General features: G+C 47.0%; 1 pseudogene; it reads right to left on the bottom strand.

The window, feature by feature from the left end:
* Positions 1 to 222: 222 nt before the first annotated feature.
* Positions 223 to 24,573, bottom strand: part of LOC109027730 (putative uncharacterized protein FLJ44672) — a 48,885-nt pseudogene continuing 24,534 nt past the window's right edge.

Consider the following 24,573-nt stretch of genomic DNA (forward strand, 5'->3'; position numbering starts at 1 on the left):
GTTTTCTCCCCATTCCCTCTGCACTCCCAACTTGAGCTATACTTTTTAAGAAAGTGATTCACCCTGCCTTTGCCCCCTTCCCCAGAACAGAGCACATTGATCATGGGCGATATTTTTCATTGTGCCAAAAAGTTGCCATGACCATCATTAAACCTGTTTAACGCCAAATAATAAGGAAAATAAAATAAAAAATTCGGGCTTGGTGCAGAAACTCACTCCAAATAAATTACTATCAAAATATTTACATAATGGTGGAAATATTCCAAAATTCAATATTTTGGGATTTATACACAAAAGATAAACAAATTAGAGGCCAAGAGGCTGCCGGAAGGGAAAAACGGGGCCTGGGAAGGCCGTTGTGAAGAATGAGCTGGGCCTAAAGAGGCCACTGGCAGGCGGGAGCTGGGCCTGCCGAAGCGGCCGAGAGGCAGGAGCTTTGGACTCGGGAGGCCGCAATGAGGCGAGAGCTAGCTGGGCATGGAGAGTCCGCTGTGAGTCCGCAGTGAGTCCAGGCCCGTGCAGGCCTTCGAGAGGCAGGAGGCCGGGCCTGGAAAGGCCCACTGGAGGTCAAGTTCTGGGACTGAAGAGGCCGCCAAAAGTCAAAAGCGGGGCCTGGGAAGGCCGCCGAGAGCCATGAGCTGGTCTGGGCTGAAAGAGGCCACTGGGAGGCAGGAGGAGCTGGGCCTGGAGAGGCTGACTCGAGGAAGTTTTGCACCTGGAGAGGCTGCCAAGAGGACGGAGCTGGGCCCGGGGAGGCCGACTTGCTGCTCTTCCAGGCCCAATTCCAGGCCGACTTGACGACTTGGGCCTGCAAAGGCCGCCGGGAGGCCGGAGCTGGGCCTGGAGAGGCCAACTTCGGGACGATTTGGGCCTGCAGAGGCCGCCGGGAGGCCCAAGCTGAGCCTGGAGAGGCCACCATGAGGCCTGAGCTGGGACTGGGGAGCTTGGCTTCAGGAAGTGGTGGGCCTACCAGGGCCGCTGGGAGCTGGGCAGGAGCTGAGTCCAAAGACGTTGTTGGGAGGCCAGAGTCAGGCCTGGAGATGCAGCCGGGAGGAAGAGCTGGGCCCGGAGAGGACGCCGGGAGGCTGCAAGTGGGTCTGGAGAGGCCGACTTGAGGAGGCCCGGCCTCTGCCTCCCGCATGGCGGCCTCTGCAGGCACAGCTGTTCCTCCTGGCTGCATCTCCCGCCTCCCAGCAAACAAGCTTTTTTGGCTCAGCTCCCGCCTGCGTTTGTAGACCCCGAAGTTTCCGCAACCAAGCTCTTCAGACCCACATCCCGCCTCCCAGTACCAGAACAGTCCCAGCTCCGGCTGGAGAACAGAGTCTGTAGGCCCCGCTGTTGCCTCCCAGGGGTGTCTCCAGGCCCAGCTCTCGCCCCACCGCGACTTCCCAGGCCCAAGTCCCTGCCTGCCTCCCAGCAGCCCGCGTGCGACCCTGCTCCTCCCTCACGGTGGCCTGTTGAGGCAGGGGCTCACGCTGACCTCTCTCAGCGTGGGAGGGGCCGGTGTGAGGCAAGGGCTCACACTGACCTCTCTCAGCGTGGGAGGGGCCGGTGTGAGGCAAGGGGATCAGGCTGACCTCTCTCAGCATGGGAGGGGCCAGTGTGAGGCAAGGGCTCACACTGACCTCTCTCAGCCTGGGAGGGGCCGGTGTGAGGCAAGAGCTCACACTGACCTCTCTCAGCGTGGGAGGGGCCGGTGTGAGGCAAGGGTTCACACTGACCTCTCTCAGCGTGGGAGGGGCCGGTGTGAGGCAAGGGGATCAGGCTGACCTCTCTCAGCGTGGGAGGGGCCGGTGTGAGGCAAGGGCTCACACTGACCTCTCTCAGCGTGGGAGGGGCCGGTGTGAGGCAAGGGGATCAGGCTGACCTCTCTCAGCATGGGAGGGGCCGGTGTGAGGCAAGGGCTCACACTGACCTCTCTCAGCCTGGGAGGGGCCGGTGTGAGGCAAGAGCTCACACTGACCTCTCTCAGCGTGGGAGGGGCCGGTGTGAGGCAAGGTTTCACACTGACCTCTCTCAGCGTGGGAGGGGCCGGTGTGAGGCAAGGGGATCAGGCTGACCTCTCTCAGCGTGGGAGGGGCCGGTGTGAGGCAAGGGGCTCCCATGGACCTCTGTCAGCGTGGGAGGGGCCGGTGTGAGGCTAGGGGCTCCCGCTGACCTCTGTCAGCCTGGGAGGGGCCGGTGTGAGGCAAGGGGCTCCCATGGACCTCTGTCAGCGTGGGAGGGGCCGGTGTGAGGCAAGGGGCTCCGGCTGACCTCTGTCAGCGTGGGAGGGGCAGGTGTGAGGCAAGGGGCTCAGGCTGACCTCTGTCAGCGTGGGAGGGGCAGGTGTGAGGCAAGGGGCTCACGCTGACCTCTGTCAGCGAGGGAGGGGCCGGTGTGAGGCTAGGGGCTCAGGCTGACCTCTGTCAGCGAGGGAGGGGCCGGTGTGAGGCAAGGGGCTCAGGCTGACCTCTGTCAGCGAGGGGGGGCCGGTGTGAGGCAAGGGGCTCACGCTGACACCTCTCAGCATGGGAGGGGCTGATGTGAGGCAAGGGCTCACGCCGACCTCTCTCAGCGTGGGAGGGGCCGGTGTGAGGCAAGGGGCTCACGCCGACCTCTCTCAGCGTGGGAGGGGCCGGTGTGAGGCAAGGGCTCACGCCGACCTCTCTCAGCGTGGGAGGGGCCGGTGTGAGGCAGGGGGCTCACGCCGACCTCTCTCAGCGTGGGAGGGGCCGGTGTGAGGCAAGGGCTCACGCCGACCTCTCTCAGCGTGGGAGGGGCCGGTGTGAGGCATGGGGCTCACACTGACCTCTCTCAGCGTGGGAGGGGCCGGTGTGAGGCAAGGGCTCACGCTGACCTCTCTCAGCGTGGGAGGAGCCAGTGTGTGGCAGGGGCTCATGCCTCTGGGCAGGGTACCAGAGGCATGGGCATCAACAGGCCACCGTGAGGGAGGAGCTGGGCTGCACGCGGGCTGCTGGGAGGCAGGCAGGGACTTGGCCCCGGGGGGCCGCCGTGGGGGCAAGAGCTGGGCCTGGAGAGGCCCCTTGGAGGCAAGGGCGGGACCTGCAGAGGCCGTTCTCCAACCATTGCTGGGCCTGTACAGGCCACCGGGCGGCAGGAATTAGGCCCGAAGAACTTGGCTGGAGAAAGTTCGGGGCCTACAAAGGCGGTTGGGAGCTGGGCAGGAGTTGAGCCAAAAGAGCTTGCTTACTTGCTGGGAGGCAGGGCCGGGAGATGCTGACTTCAGGACAACTTGGGCCTGCAGAGGTTGCCGGGAGGCCCAAGCTTGGCGTGGAGGAGCCCCCCGACCGGAGACCATTTGGGGCCTGCAGGTGCCATTGGAGGGCAGGAGCTCATCCTGGAGAGGCCACCGTGAGGCCTGACCTGGGCCTGGGGAGCTTGGCTTGAGGAAGCTGTGGGCCGACCAAGGACGCCAGGAGATGGATAGGCACTGAGTCCAAAGAGGTTGTTGAGAGGCAGGAGTCGGGCCTGGAGACGCAGCCAGTAAGAGGAGCTTGGCCCGGAGAGGACACCCGGAGGGTGCAAGTGGGTCTGGAGAAGCCGACTTGAGGAGGTTCTCGGCCCGGAGAGGCCGCCGGAAGGGAAAAACTGGGCCTGGAAAGGCTGTTGTGAGGAATGAGCCCCATGGGCCTGAAGAGGCCACTGGCAGGCGGGAGCTGGGTGTGTAGAAGCTGCTGAAAGGTTGGGAGCTTGGCTTGGGGGGTCCACAGTGAGGCAGATGCTGGGCCTGAAGAATCTGCTGTGAGGCAGATGTCGGGACTGTAGAGGCCGACGGGAGGCAGAGGCTGGGCCTGGAGGGGCCACCAAGATGCAGGAGCTGGGCCTGGAGAGGCTGCAAAGAAGCATGAGCTGGGCCTGGTGAGGTCGACTTGAGAAAGCTCAGGGCCTGGAGAGAAGGCTGGGAGGCAGGAGCTGGGTCTAAAGAGGCCATTGTAACCATGGAGCTATGCCTGTGGAGGCTGCTGTGAGGCAGTAGGCTCATCTGCGGAGACTGCCGTGAGGTAGGGTATGGGCCTAAATAGGCCATTGTGAGTCATGAGCTTGGTCTGTAGAGGCTGACTGGAGAAAGTTCTGGGCCTGGAAAGGCTGCCGGGACGTAGGAGCTGGGCCAAAAGATTTAAGCACATTTACATTTATTAGGCACTTTATTTCCATTATTACAATATATAATAATATATTTAATATATTAATATATTTAATATATTAATATATGTAATAAATATATTAATGTATTATGTTAATATATGTAATAAATATATTATGTTAATGTATGTAATATATTGATGTATGTTAATATATGTAATAAATATATTGATGTATTATGTTAATATATGTAATAAACATATTGATGTATTATGTTAATATATGTAATATGTTGACGTATTATGTTAATATATGTAATAAATATGTTGATGTATTGTTAATATATGTAATAAATATGTTGATGTATTATATTAATATATGTAATAAATATATTGATGTATTTTATATGTAATAAATATATTGATGTATTATATTAATATATGTAATAAATATATTAATGTATTATATTAATATATGTAATAAATATATTAATGTATTATATTAATATATGTAATAAATATATATATTTATTATATATCCAATATATAATAAAATAATTATAGAACTCACCATAATGTAGAATCAGTGGGCGTGTTAAGCTTGTTTTCCTGAAACTGGATGGTCCCACCTGAGCGTGATGGGAGAAAGTGACAGATCAATAGGTATTAGATTCTCATAAGAACAGTGCAACCTAGATCCCTCACATGCACGGTTCACAACAGCGTGCGTTCTCCTATGAGAATCTAATGCTGCTGCTCATCTGAGAAGGTAGAGCTCAGGCGGGAATGTGAGCAAAGGGGAGTGGCTGTAAATACAGACGAAGCTTCCCTCACTCCCTCACTCGACACCACTCACCTCCTGCTGTGTGGCTCCCTAGGGCTCCATGGCTCAGGGGTTGGGGACCCCTGCTCAAGTGCATCCAAAGTGACCCTTCCCACACCAGTCTTCATATAGTGGTCAAGGGCAGCAACCACTTAGCTCCCAAGGCATGTGCCTCAGCTGGCATTTCATCACAATCAACAGTAAGTGGTAGCTTGAGTCATTGTGAGGTCACTTCCTGGAAATCACCAGCATCCCATTTCCCACTGGCAAAGAGCTCAGCACTGCCCCCTGGGAAACCAAACCTATGCCCAAATCCCATCTGTGTGGGTTTATCTCCCGGGACCCTTCCTAACATATTAGTCAGAGTCCAATCAGGAAGCATAAACCACTCAAAAGTTTAAAGTGGTAAAATTTAATACGGAGAATTATTCATTATAACAGGTGAACAGCACAATGAGAGATTGGCTAGCACAAAGTAAAGAGAACTCTAGAGAATACAGGACTAGCCCAGGCCAGGCATGGTGGCTCATGCCTGAAATTCCAGCAATTTGACAAGCTAATGCAGGAGGATTGCTTAAGGCCAGGAGCTAGAGACCGGTCTGGACAACACAGTGAGACCCTGTCTCTATCCAAAAAAAACCAAAAAGGTAGCTGGGAGTGGTGGTGCACACTTGTAGTCCCAGCTACTCGGAATGCCGAAGTTTGAGCCTGGGAGGTCAAGGCTGCAGCGAGGCATGATTATGCCACTACAGTCCAGCCTGGTGACAGAGCAAGACCCTGTCTCAAAGAACAAAACAACAACAACCGTTTACAGACAGAAAAGAAATAGAGCTAATAAGCTAAGGAAAGATGTTGAAATGTGACAAGTAAAGTAATATGAGGTCTTTTATCTATTTAAAATAATCAAACAAAAAATGACTTACTAAATTATAATACCCTGTGCTGGCAAAGGTGCAGTGAAATGGGCACTTTCTTATACTATGAGGGGTGTTTAAATTGTGTATAAGCCTTCCAGGGTAAAGCCTGTCAATTTTTTAAAATAATGGAGACAGGGTCTCACCATACTGCCATACTGCCTCCTCCAACTCTTGGCCTCAAGCAATCCTCCTCTCTTAGCCTCCCAAAGTGCTAAGATTATAGCTGGGAGGCACCCAAAACCCTGTCAATTTACATCAAGGGTAATGAGAATGTCCATTCACCATGACTCACAGTAATCTTACTTCTGGGGAGACAATTCAATCTAAACAAAAGGTCATCTGTACACACACAGTAAAAATCTGGGAGTAACTGAAGACAGAGTTGGTAAGTGAAATAAGAAACAGTTCTAAGAAATTAAACCATGGTATCAATAGGCACCTGGTATAAAAGGTCAGTTGATGTTAGCTGCTACTTTTTTGTTGTTTTGAGACAGGGTCTCACTCTGTCACCCAGGCTGGAGTGCAGAGGCCTGATCATGACTCACTGAAGTCTCAGCCTCCCTGGGCTCAAGTGATCCTCCCACCTCAGCCTCCCAAGTAGCTGGGACTACAGGAACATGCCACCACACTAGGCTAATTCATGTATTTTTCTGTAGGGATGGTGACTCCCCCTTTGTTTCCAAGGCCTATCGCAAACTCTTGGCCTCAAGCCATCCTCCTGCCTCAGCCTCCCAAAGTGTTGCGATTACCAGTGTGAGCCACCACACCTGGCCAGCTGCTACTTTTAGCAATATTATTATTATTATTCCACTCAATTAAAAATTATTATTTTCAAGGCTATGCAACAGTATGTATCCTACAGTGTAATTGTAAAAACATATACAGTCGCCGTCCCTCAGTATACAGAATTAGTTCCAGCCCCCCATCTCTGCATATACCAAAATCCATGCTTACTCACGTTTCGCTGTCACCCCTCTGGAATCCACGTATACGAAAATTCCAAATATTAGTTGGGCATAGTGGCAAGCACCTGTAGTCTCAGCCACGTGGGAGGTTGAGATGGGAGGATCGCTTCAGCCTGGAAGGTTGAGGCTGCAGTCAGCTGCGATAGCACTACTACCCTCCACCCTTGGACAACAGAGGAAGACCCTGTCTCAGAAAAAAAAAAACAAAATAAAACAGGTTAGAAATTGTAATGAGGTCTGTTGGGCAAAATTCCATATAAGCAAAGTATAAATTAATAAAGCAAATCGTGGTAAATTAGTACGACTGACTTTCTGGAGTTTCTGACAATAAAAGTAAGGAAAATGCAGAACACAAAGACAGAGAGTAAAAAGAGAAATTAGGAAAGCATTCTACATGTTTAATAGGAAGACACTGGCCGTGTTCGTGCAGCGGCAGTATGTCGTGACATGACATACCTTGGAGAGAAGTTAACAGATGAGGAAGTTGATAAAAATCATCAGAGAAGCAAAACACTGGTAGCGACACTCAAGTAAACCATGAAATTTCCACAACTTATGTCAGCAAAGTGGGAATATTGTACAGTGTGTGTTGAAGTTCCTATACAACATTGTTTATCTGCCGTTTGTTTGTTTGTAAGGAATGTATATACTAAAAGTTCTTCTTGCTGTCAAAAGAATATGTGTGAATAAGTCATTTTAACTTATTCTTCGTTTTTCTTTTATCTTCCTGCCATCATCCCACAGCCTTACTTTAGAAATTTTTTCTTTAGAAAATTGAACAAGTGCTCCTTGTGGTGGCACATACCTCTAGGATGGGAGGCAGGGGTGGAAGGGTCACTTGAGGCCATTAGTTTGACACCAGCCTGGCCAACAAAGTGAGACCCCATGTCTGCAAAACAATTTAAAAATTAGCCAAGTATCGTCATGTATACCTACAGTCCCAGCTACCTCAACTTACGGAGAAAGTTCGGGGCCTGGAGAGAAGGCTGGGAGGCAGGAGCTGGGTCTAAAGAGGCCATTGTAACGATGGAGCTGTGCCCGTGGAGGCTGTTGTGAGGCAGTAGGCTCATCTGCAGAGACTGCCGTGAGGTAGGGTATGGGCCTAAATAGGCCATTGTGAGTCATGAGCTTGGTCTGTAGAGGCTGACTGGAGAGAGTTCTGGGCCTGGCGAGGCTGCCGGGAGGTAGGAGCTGGGCCAAAAGATTTAAGCACATTTACATTTATTAGGCACTTCATTTCCATTATTACACTGTAATATATAATAAAATAATTATAGAACTCACCATAATGTAGAATCAGTGGGCGTGTTAAGCTTGTTTTCCTGAAACTGGATGGTCCCACCTGAGCGTGATGGGAGAAAGTGACAGATCAATAGGTATTAGATTCTCGTAAGGACAGCGCAACCTAGATCCCTCACATGCACGGTTCACAACAGCGTGCGTTCTCCTATGAGAATCTAATGCTGCTGCTCATCTGAGAAGGTAGAGCTCAGGCGGGAATGTGAGCAAAGGGGAGTGGCTGTAAATACAGACGAAGCTTCCCTCACTCCCTCACTCGACACCACTCACCTCCTGCTGTGTGGCTCCTTACGGCTCCATGGCTCAGGGGTTGGGGACCCCTGCTCAAGTGCATCCAAAGCGACCCTTCCCACACCAGTCTTCACAGTGGCCAAGGGCAGCAACCACTTAGCTCCCAAGGCATGTGCCTCAGCTGGCATTTCATCACAATCAACAGTAAGTGGTAGCTTGAGTCACTGTGAGGTCACCTACTGGAAATCACCAGCATCCCATTTCCCACTGGCAAAGAGCTCAGCACTGCCCCCTGGGAAACCAAACCTATGCCCAATTCCCATCTGTGTGGGCTTACCTCCTGGGACCCTTCCTAACATATTAGTCAGAGTCCAATCAGGAAGCATAAACCACTCAAAAGTTTAAAGTGGTAAAATTTAATACAGAGAATTATTCATTATAACAGGTGAACAGCACAATGAGAGATTGGCTAGCACAAAGTAAAGATAACACTAGAGAATATAGGACTAGCCCAGGCCAGGCATGGTGGCTCATACCTGAAATTCCAGCAATTTGAGAAGCTAATGCAGGAGGATTGCTTAAGGCCAGGAGCTAGAGACCGGTCTGGACAACACAGTGAGACCCTGTCTCTATCCAAAAGAAGAAAAAAGTTAGCTGGGGGTGGTGGTGCACACTTGTAGTCCCAGCTACTCGGAATGCCGAAGTTTGAGCCTGGGAGGTCAAGGCTGCAGTGAGGCATGATTATGCCACTACAGTCCAGCCTGGTGACAGAGCAAGACCATGTCTCAAAGAACAAAACAGCAACAACCGTTTACAGACAGAAAAGAAATAGAGCCAGTAAGCTGAGGAAAGATGTTGAAATGTGAAAAGTAAAGTAACATGAGGTCTTTTGTCTATTTAAAATAATCAAACAAAAAATGACTTACTAAATTATAATACCCTGTGCTGGCAAAGGTGCAGTGAAATGGGCACTTTCTTATACTATGAGGGGTGTTTAAATTGTGTATAAGCCTTCCAGGGTAAAGCCTGTCAATTTTTTAAAATAATGGAGACAGGGTCTCACCATACTGCCATACTGCCTCCTCCAACTCTTGGCCTCAAGCAATCCTCCTCTCTTAGCCTCCCAAAGTGCTAAGATTATAGCTGGGAGGCACCCAAAACCCTGTCAATTTACATCAAGGGTAATGAGAATGTCCATTCACCATGACTCACAGTAATCTTACTTCTGGGGAGACAATTCAATCTAAACAAAAGGTCATCTGTACACACACAGTAAAAATCTGGGAGTAACTGAAGACAGAGTTGGTAAGTGAAATAAGAAACAGTTCTAAGAAATTAAACCATGGTATCAATAGGCACCTGGTATAAAAGGTCAGTTGATGTTAGCTGCTACTTTTTTGTTGTTTTGAGACAGGGTCTCACTCTGTCACCCAGGCTGGAGTGCAGAGGCCTGATCATGACTCACTGAAGTCTCAGCCTCCCTGGGCTCAAGTGATCCTCCCACCTCAGCCTCCCAAGTAGCTGGGACTACAGGAACATGCCACCACACTAGGCTAATTCATGTATTTTTCTGTAGGGATGGTGACTCCCCCTTTGTTTCCAAGGCCTATCGCAAACTCTTGGCCTCAAGCCATCCTCCTGCCTCAGCCTCCCAAAGTGTTGCGATTACCAGTGTGAGCCACCACACCTGGCCAGCTGCTACTTTTAGCAATATTATTATTATTATTCCACTCAATTAAAAATTATTATTTTCAAGGCTATGCAACAGTATGTATCCTACAGTGTAATTGTAAAAACATATACAGTCGCCGTCCCTCAGTATACAGAATTAGTTCCAGCCCCCCATCTCTGCATATACCAAAATCCATGCTTACTCACGTTTCGCTGTCACCCCTCTGGAATCCACGTATACGAAAATTCCAAATATTAGTTGGGCATAGTGGCAAGCACCTGTAGTCTCAGCCACGTGGGAGGTTGAGATGGGAGGATCGCTTCAGCCTGGAAGGTTGAGGCTGCAGTCAGCTGCGATAGCACTACTACCCTCCACCCTTGGACAACAGAGGAAGACCCTGTCTCAGAAAAAAAAAAACAAAATAAAACAGGTTAGAAATTGTAATGAGGTCTGTTGGGCAAAATTCCATATAAGCAAAGTATAAATTAATAAAGCAAATCGTGGTAAATTAGTACGACTGACTTTCTGGAGTTTCTGACAATAAAAGTAAGGAAAATGCAGAACACAAAGACAGAGAGTAAAAAGAGAAATTAGGAAAGCATTCTACATGTTTAATAGGAAGACACTGGCCGTGTTCGTGCAGCGGCAGTATGTCGTGACATGACATACCTTGGAGAGAAGTTAACAGATGAGGAAGTTGATAAAAATCATCAGAGAAGCAAAACACTGGTAGCGACACTCAAGTAAACCATGAAATTTCCACAACTTATGTCAGCAAAGTGGGAATATTGTACAGTGTGTGTTGAAGTTCCTATACAACATTGTTTATCTGCCGTTTGTTTGTTTGTAAGGAATGTATATACTAAAAGTTCTTCTTGCTGTCAAAAGAATATGTGTGAATAAGTCATTTTAACTTATTCTTCGTTTTTCTTTTATCTTCCTGCCATCATCCCACAGCCTTACTTTAGAAATTTTTTCTTTAGAAAATTGAACAAGTGCTCCTTGTGGTGGCACATACCTCTAGGATGGGAGGCAGGGGTGGAAGGGTCACTTGAGGCCATTAGTTTGACACCAGCCTGGCCAACAAAGTGAGACCCCATGTCTGCAAAACAATTTAAAAATTAGCCAAGTATCGTCATGTATACCTACAGTCCCAGCTACCTCAACTTACGGAGAAAGTTCGGGGCCTGGAGAGAAGGCTGGGAGGCAGGAGCTGGGTCTAAAGAGGCCATTGTAACGATGGAGCTGTGCCCGTGGAGGCTGTTGTGAGGCAGTAGGCTCATCTGCAGAGACTGCCGTGAGGTAGGGTATGGGCCTAAATAGGCCATTGTGAGTCATGAGCTTGGTCTGTAGAGGCTGACTGGAGAGAGTTCTGGGCCTGGCGAGGCTGCCGGGAGGTAGGAGCTGGGCCAAAAGATTTAAGCACATTTACATTTATTAGGCACTTCATTTCCATTATTACACTGTAATATATAATAAAATAATTATAGAACTCACCATAATGTAGAATCAGTGGGCGTGTTAAGCTTGTTTTCCTGAAACTGGATGGTCCCACCTGAGCGTGATGGGAGAAAGTGACAGATCAATAGGTATTAGATTCTCGTAAGGACAGCGCAACCTAGATCCCTCACATGCACGGTTCACAACAGCGTGCGTTCTCCTATGAGAATCTAATGCTGCTGCTCATCTGAGAAGGTAGAGCTCAGGCGGGAATGTGAGCAAAGGGGAGTGGCTGTAAATACAGACGAAGCTTCCCTCACTCCCTCACTCGACACCACTCACCTCCTGCTGTGTGGCTCCTTACGGCTCCATGGCTCAGGGGTTGGGGACCCCTGCTCAAGTGCATCCAAAGCGACCCTTCCCACACCAGTCTTCACAGTGGCCAAGGGCAGCAACCACTTAGCTCCCAAGGCATGTGCCTCAGCTGGCATTTCATCACAATCAACAGTAAGTGGTAGCTTGAGTCACTGTGAGGTCACCTACTGGAAATCACCAGCATCCCATTTCCCACTGGCAAAGAGCTCAGCACTGCCCCCTGGGAAACCAAACCTATGCCCAATTCCCATCTGTGTGGGCTTACCTCCTGGGACCCTTCCTAACATATTAGTCAGAGTCCAATCAGGAAGCATAAACCACTCAAAAGTTTAAAGTGGTAAAATTTAATACAGAGAATTATTCATTATAACAGGTGAACAGCACAATGAGAGATTGGCTAGCACAAAGTAAAGATAACACTAGAGAATATAGGACTAGCCCAGGCCAGGCATGGTGGCTCATACCTGAAATTCCAGCAATTTGAGAAGCTAATGCAGGAGGATTGCTTAAGGCCAGGAGCTAGAGACCGGTCTGGACAACACAGTGAGACCCTGTCTCTATCCAAAAGAAGAAAAAAGTTAGCTGGGGGTGGTGGTGCACACTTGTAGTCCCAGCTACTCGGAATGCCGAAGTTTGAGCCTGGGAGGTCAAGGCTGCAGTGAGGCATGATTATGCCACTACAGTCCAGCCTGGTGACAGAGCAAGACCATGTCTCAAAGAACAAAACAGCAACAACCGTTTACAGACAGAAAAGAAATAGAGCCAGTAAGCTGAGGAAAGATGTTGAAATGTGAAAAGTAAAGTAACATGAGGTCTTTTGTCTATTTAAAATAATCAAACAAAAAATGACTTACTAAATTATAATACCCTGTGCTGGCAAAGGTGCAGTGAAATGGGCACTTTCTTATACTATGAGGGGTGTTTAAATTGTGTATAAGCCTTCCAGGGTAAAGCCTGTCAATTTTTTAAAATAATGGAGACAGGGTCTCACCATACTGCCATACTGCCTCCTCCAACTCTTGGCCTCAAGCAATCCTCCTCTCTTAGCCTCCCAAAGTGCTAAGATTATAGCTGGGAGGCACCCAAAACCCTGTCAATTTACATCAAGGGTAATGAGAATGTCCATTCACCATGACTCACAGTAATCTTACTTCTGGGGAGACAATTCAATCTAAACAAAAGGTCATCTGTACACACACAGTAAAAATCTGGGAGTAACTGAAGACAGAGTTGGTAAGTGAAATAAGAAACAGTTCTAAGAAATTAAACCATGGTATCAATAGGCACCTGGTATAAAAGGTCAGTTGATGTTAGCTGCTACTTTTTTGTTGTTTTGAGACAGGGTCTCACTCTGTCACCCAGGCTGGAGTGCAGAGGCCTGATCATGACTCACTGAAGTCTCAGCCTCCCTGGGCTCAAGTGATCCTCCCACCTCAGCCTCCCAAGTAGCTGGGACTACAGGAACATGCCACCACACTAGGCTAATTCATGTATTTTTCTGTAGGGATGGTGACTCCCCCTTTGTTTCCAAGGCCTATCGCAAACTCTTGGCCTCAAGCCATCCTCCTGCCTCAGCCTCCCAAAGTGTTGCGATTACCAGTGTGAGCCACCACACCTGGCCAGCTGCTACTTTTAGCAATATTATTATTATTATTCCACTCAATTAAAAATTATTATTTTCAAGGCTATGCAACAGTATGTATCCTACAGTGTAATTGTAAAAACATATACAGTCGCCGTCCCTCAGTATACAGAATTAGTTCCAGCCCCCCATCTCTGCATATACCAAAATCCATGCTTACTCACGTTTCGCTGTCACCCCTCTGGAATCCACGTATACGAAAATTCCAAATATTAGTTGGGCATAGTGGCAAGCACCTGTAGTCTCAGCCACGTGGGAGGTTGAGATGGGAGGATCGCTTCAGCCTGGAAGGTTGAGGCTGCAGTCAGCTGCGATAGCACTACTACCCTCCACCCTTGGACAACAGAGGAAGACCCTGTCTCAGAAAAAAAAAAACAAAATAAAACAGGTTAGAAATTGTAATGAGGTCTGTTGGGCAAAATTCCATATAAGCAAAGTATAAATTAATAAAGCAAATCGTGGTAAATTAGTACGACTGACTTTCTGGAGTTTCTGACAATAAAAGTAAGGAAAATGCAGAACACAAAGACAGAGAGTAAAAAGAGAAATTAGGAAAGCATTCTACATGTTTAATAGGAAGACACTGGCCGTGTTCGTGCAGCGGCAGTATGTCGTGACATGACATACCTTGGAGAGAAGTTAACAGATGAGGAAGTTGATAAAAATCATCAGAGAAGCAAAACACTGGTAGCGACACTCAAGTAAACCATGAAATTTCCACAACTTATGTCAGCAAAGTGGGAATATTGTACAGTGTGTGTTGAAGTTCCTATACAACATTGTTTATCTGCCGTTTGTTTGTTTGTAAGGAATGTATATACTAAAAGTTCTTCTTGCTGTCAAAAGAATATGTGTGAATAAGTCATTTTAACTTATTCTTCGTTTTTCTTTTATCTTCCTGCCATCATCCCACAGCCTTACTTTAGAAATTTTTTCTTTAGAAAATTGAACAAGTGCTCCTTGTGGTGGCACATACCTCTAGGATGGGAGGCAGGGGTGGAAGGGTCACTTGAGGCCATTAGTTTGACACCAGCCTGGCCAACAAAGTGAGACCCCATGTCTGCAAAACAATTTAAAAATTAGCCAAGTATCGTCATGTATACCTACAGTCCCAGCTACCTCAACTTACGGAGAAAGTTCGGGGCCTGGAGAGAAGGCTGGGAGGCAGGAGCTGGGTCTAAAGAGGCCATTGTAACGATGGAGCTGTGCCCGTGGAGGCTGTTGTGAGGCAGTAGGCTCATCTGCAGAGACTGCCGTGAGGTAGGGTATGGGCCTAAATAGGCCATTGTGAGTCATGAGCTTGGTCTGTAGAGGCTGACTGGAGAGAGTTCTGGGCCTGGCGAGGCTGCCGGGAGGTAGGAGCTGGGCCAAAAGATTTAAGCACATTTACATTTATTAGGCACTTCATTTCCATTATTACACTGTAATATATAATAAAATAATTATAGAACTCACCATAATGTAGAATCAGTGGGCGTGTTAAGCTTGTTTTCCTGAAACTGGATGGTCCCACCTGAGCGTGATGGGAGAAAGTGACAGATCAATAGGTATTAGATTCTCGTAAGGACAGCGCAACCTAGATCCCTCACATGCACGGTTCACAACAGCGTGCGTTCTCCTATGAGAATCTAATGCTGCTGCTCATCTGAGAAGGTAGAGCTCAGGCGGGAATGTGAGCAAAGGGGAGTGGCTGTAAATACAGACGAAGCTTCCCTCACTCCCTCACTCGACACCACTCACCTCCTGCTGTGTGGCTCCTTACGGCTCCATGGCTCAGGGGTTGGGGACCCCTGCTCAAGTGCATCCAAAGCGACCCTTCCCACACCAGTCTTCACAGTGGCCAAGGGCAGCAACCACTTAGCTCCCAAGGCATGTGCCTCAGCTGGCATTTCATCACAATCAACAGTAAGTGGTAGCTTGAGTCACTGTGAGGTCACCTACTGGAAATCACCAGCATCCCATTTCCCACTGGCAAAGAGCTCAGCACTGCCCCCTGGGAAACCAAACCTATGCCCAATTCCCATCTGTGTGGGCTTACCTCCTGGGACCCTTCCTAACATATTAGTCAGAGTCCAATCAGGAAGCATAAACCACTCAAAAGTTTAAAGTGGTAAAATTTAATACAGAGAATTATTCATTATAACAGGTGAACAGCACAATGAGAGATTGGCTAGCACAAAGTAAAGATAACACTAGAGAATATAGGACTAGCCCAGGCCAGGCATGGTGGCTCATACCTGAAATTCCAGCAATTTGAGAAGCTAATGCAGGAGGATTGCTTAAGGCCAGGAGCTAGAGACCGGTCTGGACAACACAGTGAGACCCTGTCTCTATCCAAAAGAAGAAAAAAGTTAGCTGGGGGTGGTGGTGCACACTTGTAGTCCCAGCTACTCGGAATGCCGAAGTTTGAGCCTGGGAGGTCAAGGCTGCAGTGAGGCATGATTATGCCACTACAGTCCAGCCTGGTGACAGAGCAAGACCATGTCTCAAAGAACAAAACAGCAACAACCGTTTACAGACAGAAAAGAAATAGAGCCAGTAAGCTGAGGAAAGATGTTGAAATGTGAAAAGTAAAGTAACATGAGGTCTTTTGTCTATTTAAAATAATCAAACAAAAAATGACTTACTAAATTATAATACCCTGTGCTGGCAAAGGTGCAGTGAAATGGGCACTTTCTTATACTATGAGGGGTGTTTAAATTGTGTATAAGCCTTCCAGGGTAAAGCCTGTCAATTTTTTAAAATAATGGAGACAGGGTCTCACCATACTGCCATACTGCCTCCTCCAACTCTTGGCCTCAAGCAATCCTCCTCTCTTAGCCTCCCAAAGTGCTAAGATTATAGCTGGGAGGCACCCAAAACCCTGTCAATTTACATCAAGGGTAATGAGAATGTCCATTCACCATGACTCACAGTAATCTTACTTCTGGGGAGACAATTCAATCTAAACAAAAGGTCATCTGTACACACACAGTAAAAATCTGGGAGTAACTGAAGACAGAGTTGGTAAGTGAAATAAGAAACAGTTCTAAGAAATTAAACCATGGTATCAATAGGCACCTGGTATAAAAGGTCAGTTGATGTTAGCTGCTACTTTTTTGTTGTTTTGAGACAGGGTCTCACTCTGTCACCCAGGCTGGAGTGCAGAGGCCTGATCATGACTCACTGAAGTCTCAGCCTCCCTGGGCTCAAGTGATCCTCCCACCTCAGCCTCCCAAGTAGCTGGGACTACAGGAACATGCCACCACACTAGGCTAATTCATGTATTTTTCTGTAGGGATGGTGACTCCCCCTTTGTTTCCAAGGCCTATCGCAAACTCTTGGCCTCAAGCCATCCTCCTGCCTCAGCCTCCCAAAGTGTTGCGATTACCAGTGTGAGCCACCACACCTGGCCAGCTGCTACTTTTAGCAATATTATTATTATTATTCCACTCAATTAAAAATTATTATTTTCAAGGCTATGCAACAGTATGTATCCTACAGTGTAATTGTAAAAACATATACAGTCGCCGTCCCTCAGTATACAGAATTAGTTCCAGCCCCCCATCTCTGCATATACCAAAATCCATGCTTACTCACGTTTCGCTGTCACCCCTCTGGAATCCACGTATACGAAAATTCCAAATATTAGTTGGGCATAGTGGCAAGCACCTGTAGTCTCAGCCACGTGGGAGGTTGAGATGGGAGGATCGCTTCAGCCTGGAAGGTTGAGGCTGCAGTCAGCTGCGATAGCACTACTACCCTCCACCCTTGGACAACAGAGGAAGACCCTGTCTCAGAAAAAAAAAAACAAAATAAAACAGGTTAGAAATTGTAATGAGGTCTGTTGGGCAAAATTCCATATAAGCAAAGTATAAATTAATAAAGCAAATCGTGGTAAATTAGTACGACTGACTTTCTGGAGTTTCTGACAATAAAAGTAAGGAAAATGCAGAACACAAAGACAGAGAGTAAAAAGAGAAATTAGGAAAGCATTCTACATGTTTAATAGGAAGACACTGGCCGTGTTCGTGCAGCGGCAGTATGTCGTGACATGACATACCTTGGAGAGAAGTTAACAGATGAGGAAGTTGATAAAAATCATCAGAGAAGCAAAATACTGGTAGCGACACTCAAGTAAACCATGAAATTTCCACAACTTATGTCAGCAAAGTGGGAATATTGTACAGTGTGTGTTGAAGTTCCTATACAACATTGTTTATCTGCCGTTTGTTTGTAAGGAATGTATATACTAAAAGTTCTTCTTGCTGTCAAAAGAATATGTGTGAATAAGTCATTTTAACTTATTCTTGTTTTTCTTTTATCTTCCTGCCATCATCCCACAGCCTTATTTTAGAAATTTTTTCTTTAGAAAATTGAACAAGTGCTCCTTGTGGTGGCACATACCTCTAGGATGGGAGGCAGGGGTGGAAGGGTCACTTGAGGCCATTAGTTTGACACCAGCCTGGCCAACAAAGTGAGACCCCATGTCTACAAAACAATTTAAAAATTAGCCAAGTATGGTCATGTATACCTACAGTCCTAGCTACTCAGGAGGCTCAGGTAGGAGTACCCTTAGCCCAGGAGTTCAAGGCTGCAGTGAGCTGTGATAGCACTACTGTACTCAAGCCTGGGTGACAGGGTGAGACCCCATCTCCTAAAATAAAGAACAAAGAAAAAAAATAGTTCAAGTAGCAAGTTGTATGTGGCTTAGTCTGAATATTTGTAAACTAGAAATTCTCAATCTTTTGGAGTCTAACATCCCTTTACCTTTTTTAACTTTATTGAAGATCTCTAAGACTATTTCTTTCTGTAGATAATTATATTAAAACTAGAAAATAAGACCCAAATTTTTAAATATTATTCATCACATATTAAAGCCATTACATATTGATATAAGATTTTAAAAATATTTAATATTCATTACATATTAATAATAAAACCATTACATGTTGATATAATACTTTTTTTTCTTTGAGACATAGTCTTGTTCTCTTGCCCAGGCTGGAGTGAAGTGGCTCAATCTCAGCTCATTGTAACCTCCGCCCCGCAGGTTCAAGTGATTCTCCTACCTCAGCCTCCCAAGTAGCTGGGATTACAGGCGTCCACTACCATGTCCAGCTAATTATTGTATTTTCTTAGTAGAGAAGGAGTTTCACCATGTTGGCAAGGCTGGTCTTGAACTCTTGACCTCAGGTGATCCACCCGCCTGGGTCTCCCTAAGTGCTGGGATTACAGGTGTGAGCCACCGCGCCCACCCCGATTAATGTATGTTTTAAAACACTGATTAGTTAGGCAACAACACCGGGCAGGGGTCTCCTAATTCCCAGCGACTCAAACCCCACTGCACGGCTGAGGGGTTGCAAGGGCTGCAGAGCCAAAAGGCTCTGACTTGAGATATTATTTTACTTGTATTTTTATTTGTATTGTGAGACAGGTACTGCTCTGTCACCCAGACTGGAGTGCAGCTGTGCATTTACAGCTCGCTGCAGCCTCGACCTCCTGGGCTCAAGCCATCTTCCTGCCTCAGCTCCCCAGTAGCTGGTAGTACAGTTGAGTGTCACCATGCCTGGTTATTTTTTTAATTTTTTTGTAGAGTGAGGGTTCTTGCTATGTTGCCCAAGCTGGCCTCAAACTCCTGACCTCAAGACATCTGCCCACTTCAGCCTCCTGAGTAGCTGAAACTACAAGCACACATCACCATGCCTAGCTACATTTATTTAATTTTGAAAAATATTTTTGTAAAGAGCAGATCTTGCTGTGTTGTCCAGGCTGGTCTTGAACACCTGCCCTTAAAAGATACTCGCACCTCTGCTTACCAAAGAGCTGGGACTACAGGCATGAGCCATTGCAATGAGCCTGAAGAGATTTCTTTAATCTAGCATCCCATACTTGGTAGGACTGGGAAAGGCAGTAGTGTTTTTTAAAATTACTTAATTATTTCAGTAACAATCAAACTCAACCTTGACCCCTGCCTTCTCTCACACCCCATATCCAGTCTGTCAGGAAATCCTGTTGATTGTCCTCGACATCTACTAAAGATCCCCACCCAGCAACTCCCTGGCCTCCTCCCCTACTTCTCCCCTCTGACCATCTCTCAACACCACCACGACCCCGGTCAGGACCACCATCATCTCCCGCCTGGATGTTGCCAAAGCTTGGCCCCCATGCTTCTATCACATCTTCCCACAGTCTTTCTCAACTCAGCAGCCAGAGAATGCTTTTAAATCAGGAGACAGATCATGTCGCCTCTCTGCTCAGAATCCTCCCGCAGTTCCCATCTGAGTCAGAGTAAAAGCCAAAGCCCCACCAATAACCTACCAGGGCTTATGTGATCTGTACTGATCCCCACCCAGCAACTCCCTGGCTCCCTCCCCTAATTCTCTTCCTCTCTCCATCTGCTCCATGGGCCTCCTTCCAGAGCCAGAGACACACCTCAGACAGTTTATTCTATTGTTTCTGCCTACAATCCTCTTCCCTCAGCACCTTGGCCACCTCCTTCCCCTCCTTCAAATCTTTACTCAATTTTCACTTAGGAGGCCACCCCTAACCATTCTATTTAACATTGCCATCTGTCCCCATGCCCACCATGCTCATTTCTTCTTTCTTTACTTTCTTCTTTCTTTTTTTCAAGATCTCACTGTCACCAAGGCTGGAGTGCAGTGGCGAAATCACAGCTCACTGCAACCTCAAATTTCCAGGCTCAAGCGATCCTCCCACCTCAGCCTCCCGAGTACCTGGGACTCCAGGTTCATGCCACCATGCCTGGCTAAATTTTTTAGTATTTTATTTTATTTTATTTTATTTTGAGACAGAGTTTCACTCTCCTTGCCCAGGCTGTAGTGTAACGGTGCGATCCCGGCTCACTGCAACCTCCACCTCCCAGATTCAAGTGATTCTCCTGCCTCAGCCTTCCAAGTAGCTGGGATTACAGGTGCGTGCCACCACGCCCAGCTAATTTTTGTATTTTTAATACAGCCGGGGTTTCACAATGTTGCCCAGGCTGGTCTCGAACTCCTGACCTCAGGTAATCTGCCCACGTCGGCCTCCCAAAGTGCTGGAATTACAGGCGTGAGCCACCACGCCTGGCCAATTTTTTCATTTTTTGTAGAGACAAGGTCTTACTATGTTGCCCAGACTGGTCTTGAACTCCTGGCCTCAAGTGATCCTCCTGCCTAAATTCCTAAAGTGCTGGGATTACCGGCATGAGCCATCATGCCTGGCTTCATGTTCATTTCTTCTTGCTGCTGCAACATAGTTTGCAGTTTCCTACATTTAGTGGCTTAAAACACCACAAATCTACCATCTTACAGTTCTAGGGGCCAGAAACCCAAACTAGGTCTATTAAGGCTAAAGTCAAGGTGTCAGCAGGGCTGCATTCCTTCTGGAGACTCTAATATGTTCCCTTGGCTTTTCCAGCTTCTAGAAGCCACCCCCATTCCTTGGATCATGGCCCGACTCCATCTTCAAAGCCAGAGGTGAAGCATCTTCAAATCTCCCTCTCTTACCTCTGCTTTCATCACCACATCTCCTGCTCCAATTCTGAATCTCCTACTCTCTTTCTTTTATAAAGACCCTTGTGATTGCTGGGCATGGTGGCTCCCACCCAGAATCCCAACACTTTGGGAGGTCAAGGCAGGAGGAACACTTGAGGCCCGAAGTTTGAAACTAGCATGAAAAACACAGTGAGACATCCCACCTCTAGAAAAAAATAAAAATAAATATTAGCCCGACATGGTGGTATGCGCCTGTAGTCCCAGCTACTTGAGAGGCTGAGGTGAGACAATCGATTTAGCCCAGGAGTTTGAGATCAGCCTGGACAACATAACTCAATCTCATCTCTACAAGGACGAGGTGGGAGGATCACTTGAGCCCAGGAATTTGTGGCCAGCCTGGGCAACAAAAGAAGACCCCATCTGGCCAACCTGGCCAACCTGGCCACCATGGCAAAACTCTGACTCTACAAAAATGAGCTGGGCATGGGTGACATGCATGTGTAGTCCTAGCTACTTGGGAGGTTGAGATGGGAGGATTGCCTGATCTCAGGAGGCCAAAGCTATAGTGAGCTATGATCACATCACTGCACTCCAGCCTGGATGACACAGGAGATTCTGTCTCAAAAAAAAGAAAAGAAATATATATTTAATCTCTGTCCCTGGTTCGTGGCACAGAGCTTCTAAAGCTCTTACAAAGACCTCAGTGATAGATGTGACAGGAACATCTTTTGTTTTAATATTTGGTCTTGGTCCCAGGTTTCTAACACAAGAGCCTCTAAGAACTTTGGGATCTCCAGCATGGTAAGAATGCATTTGGGGATGTTGTTGAGATGACTGGGTGACTGCAAGTTCCTAAATTTCTTCAAGAGGAGGGCTGATTACCATGCAACCACATGGTTAAGAGGCTTGGAACTTTCAGCCTCATGCACTGAACTCCAGGAGGAAGAGGGGCTGGAGACTGACTTAATCACCAACAGCCAAAGATTTTATCAATCATGCTTGCATAATAAAGCCTCCATAAACACCCTGAACGGGGTTTGCAGAGCTTTCAGGGTTGCTGGACACAGGAAATGCTGGGAGGGTCGCATGTTCAACAGAGGGCATGGGAGCTCTGTGCCCCTCCGAACTTAACTTGCCCTGGGTATCTTTCTTTTTTTTGAGACAGGATCAGGCTCTTTTGTCCAAGCTAGAGTGCAGTGGCACAATCTCAGCTTACTGTAACCTAAGCCTCCCCAGTCCCCAGCTCAAGGTATCCTCTCATCTCAGCTTCCCTAGTAGTTGGAACTCTAGGTGCACACCACCACACCGGTTATTATTATTTTTTAATTTTTTATAGAGACAGGTTTTCACCATGTTGCCCAGGCTGGTCTCAAACTCTTGAGTTTAAGCGATCCTCCCACCTTGGCCTCCCAAAGTGCTGACATTACAGGCATGAGCCACTGCATCCAGCATGCACGTCTCTTTCATTGACTGTTTCTGAGATGTATCCTTCACAATGAACCAGTAATAAGAAATGAACTGGCCAGATGTGGTGGCTCACATCTGTAATCCCAGCACTTTCAGAGGCTGAGGTGGGAGGATCACTTGAGACCAGGAATTTGTGGCCAGCCTGGCCAACACAACAAGACCCCATCTATACAAAAAATAAAAGAAACTAGCCAGATGTGGTGGTGCAGGCATGTAGTCTCAGCTACTAGGGAGGCTGAGGTGGGAGAACCACTGGAGCCCAGACAATCAAGGCTGCAATGAGCTATGACTGCGCCATTGCACACCAGCCTGGGCAACAAAATAAGACCCTCTCTCTCAGAAAAAAAGAAAATAAACTGTTTTTCTGAGTTCCGTAAACTGTTCTAGCAAATTATTAAACCCAAGAAGACAGTTATGGGAACCCCCGATTGGTAACAGGTTGGTCAAAAGTATGGTGACAACTTAGGACTTGCCATTGGCATCTGAAGTGAGGATGGCCTCGTGGGACTGAGCCCCTAACTTGTGGGGTCTGTGCTAACTCCAGGTAGTGTCAGAATAAAGTCATGGGATACCCAGTTAATATCCAGAGCACTGAAGAATTTGGTGTAGAAACTCCATACATACATTCAGTCGGAAGTGTGTGAGTAGAGACAAACATGGGCTTTTCTGTCACCTACCTGCTTAACTGCATAGGAGAGGCAATATGTGGTGCTCATGAACAAAGCAAACATTAAAGTCAGACCAGACCCAACATTTGACTCAGTCTTAATATCCAGGTGAGCCTGCGCAAATCATTCATTATTCCTAAGGCTTCATCACTCCATTCATAAAATGGGGATAACTGTGGCACCTACATGTGATTCTGTGAGAATTAACGAAATATTATGCTTGGGGTTATTGTGATCATTATACCTGTTCCAAACTATTTGACAAGGACAGTGATGGATGAAGACATCAAAAAATCAGAAACTGCAATGAGGTCTCTCAGGCAAAATTCCATACAAGCAAATTATTGTGTCTACAAAGCATTCCTGCCACACTTAATTCACCATTCCCTGAACAAAATATGCCATCTTCGTTGTTCAGGTCTGTACAGTGCTGGTTTCCCTTCCCGGGCAGTTTGCACTATCCCATCCCGGCCCATTCCCCATCCCTCCACCTCCCCCTTCCCTCCCCACTCCCATACAACTCTTCCTCATCTTTCAGGACTTGGCTTCAATGTCACCTTAACTGGAAGCTTCTCTCACTCTCCAGAAGAGCTTCCCATTGCACTTGATGCATGCACTATTATTTGATCATTTTTAAGTTACAGTCCAAATCTTTTTGTACCTGAATAACATGTTGCCCAGTCAGTCTCTCTTCCTGGATTCAGAAGTCCTTCATGGTAGATCCAGCTGGAAGTGACAAAAAGACATCTTTTGACATAAAGGGATGACACAGACAGACATAAGTTCTTACATGTCTTAAATGTTATGTGAAAATTAAACAGAATTCAAAGACTTGTGGGGAACACTTAGGAGGGAAAGTTACTGGGAATGTCATAAAGGGTTAATTTGTATTTTATTGTATTTTATTTTATTTTTTGAGACAGTCTCATTCTGTCACCTAGGCTGGAGTCGTGGTGCAATCAGGCTCACTGCAGCCTTGACCACCTGGGCTCAAGTAATCTCACTTAATTTTTATTTGGTTTAAGAAAGTCTTGGTTGAGGGTGGTGGCTTATGCCTGTAATCTCAGCATTTTGGGAGGCTGAGAGAGGTATATTACTTGAGGCCAGGAGTTTGAGATCAGCCTGGGCAATATATTAAGACCCTGCCTCTACCAAAAAACAGAGTGAATGTGTGGAAGACAATTTTTCCACAGACTGGGAGTGAGGGAATAATTTCAGGATGATTCAAGTGCATTACATATATTGTGCACTTTATTTCTATTATTACTACATAGTAATATATAATGAAATGATTCTACAACTCACTATAACGTAGACTCAGTGGGATCTCTGAGCTTGTTTTCCTGCAACCAGACTGTCCATCTGGGGTGATGGGAGACAGTAACAGAATATCAGGCATTAGATTCTCATAAGGAGTACACAACCTAGATCCCTCGCATGCACACTTCACAACAGAGTTTGTGCTCCTATGAGAATCTAATGCTGCTGCTGATCTGACAGGACATGGAGCTCAG

Source organism: Gorilla gorilla, chromosome 1 (assembly GCF_029281585.2).
Source record: "Gorilla gorilla gorilla isolate KB3781 chromosome 1, NHGRI_mGorGor1-v2.1_pri, whole genome shotgun sequence".
NCBI lineage: Eukaryota > Metazoa > Chordata > Mammalia > Primates > Hominidae > Gorilla > Gorilla gorilla.